This window comes from Microtus ochrogaster, unplaced genomic scaffold, assembly GCF_000317375.1.
Source record: "Microtus ochrogaster isolate Prairie Vole_2 unplaced genomic scaffold, MicOch1.0 UNK133, whole genome shotgun sequence".
Classification (NCBI taxonomy): Eukaryota; Metazoa; Chordata; class Mammalia; order Rodentia; family Cricetidae; genus Microtus; species Microtus ochrogaster.
Genome location: NW_004949231.1, coordinates 43745 through 44938, shown reverse-complemented (window position 1 = coordinate 44938; position 1194 = coordinate 43745).

The window sequence follows — 1194 nt, the reverse complement described above, 5'->3', positions numbered from 1 at the left end:
CACTTTGTTGCCTTTTACCTACTTTATTTAATCATCTGCTAACATACTGATTTATTTTACATTTGATCTATTTAATGATTTTTGCTTACTTATCAACTAACTTATTGCATATTCATTTTATCTATTTTATTTATTGCATATTCTATTTATTTATTGTAGTCCTGTAAAGTTTATTGCCTTTTTTATCTATCTAAATTTATTTATTTATTTAATAGCCCACCAACTTATTTGTTGTACATTTGAATCTATATGATTTTGCTTACTTACCAACTAACTTATTTTATATTCATTTTATTTATTATTATTGGTTTTTTGATCTGTTCATTCCCTTTCTTATCAGCGTGGAATTGATTAACATTATTTATTGACTTGCTGGCATATTTATTTATGTACTTACCTACTAACTTATTGTACATTTCATCTATCTAATGATTTAATTTATCTACCCACTCACTTGTTTGTTGGTGATTAATCTGTTGCCTTTTTAATTATTTGGGAAATGATTGATTTTATTTATTGAATTGTGGCACATTTATTTATTTACCTCAAAATTTATTTATTGTACATTTAATCTTGATTTTATTTACTTACCCACTACGTTATTATTTGTTTGTTTGTTTGTTTATTTATTTATTTATTTATAGTCTTGTACAGTCAATTGCCTTTTACCTATCAGGGGATTGATTAACTTTATTAACTTGCCTACACATTTTATTTACTTTATTGTACATTTGATCTATTTGTTGTACATTTGATCTATTTATTTACTTTATTGTACATTTGATCTATTTATTTACTTTATTGTACATTTGATCTATTTATTTATTGTATATTTGATCTATTATGGTTTTGTCACTTACCCACTAACTTATTTGTTTAACTGTTGTATATCTAAAATATTTACATATTTATTGGTATCTTGATCTGTTTATTTATTGCCCTTTATTTTACCTATCATGGAATGAATATTTATTGACTTGTAGCATTTATTTATTTAACTACTGACTTATTGTACATTTGTTCTATTTATTTTGCTTACTTCCCCTTAACGTATTGTACAGTTGATCTATTTATTGCCCATTTTACCTATGGTGGGATTGTGTAACTTTATAGTTTTGCTGACATTTATTTTTGGACTTACCCACTAACTTATTTATTTCTGTGCTTACCCGCTAACTTATTTATTTACTTACC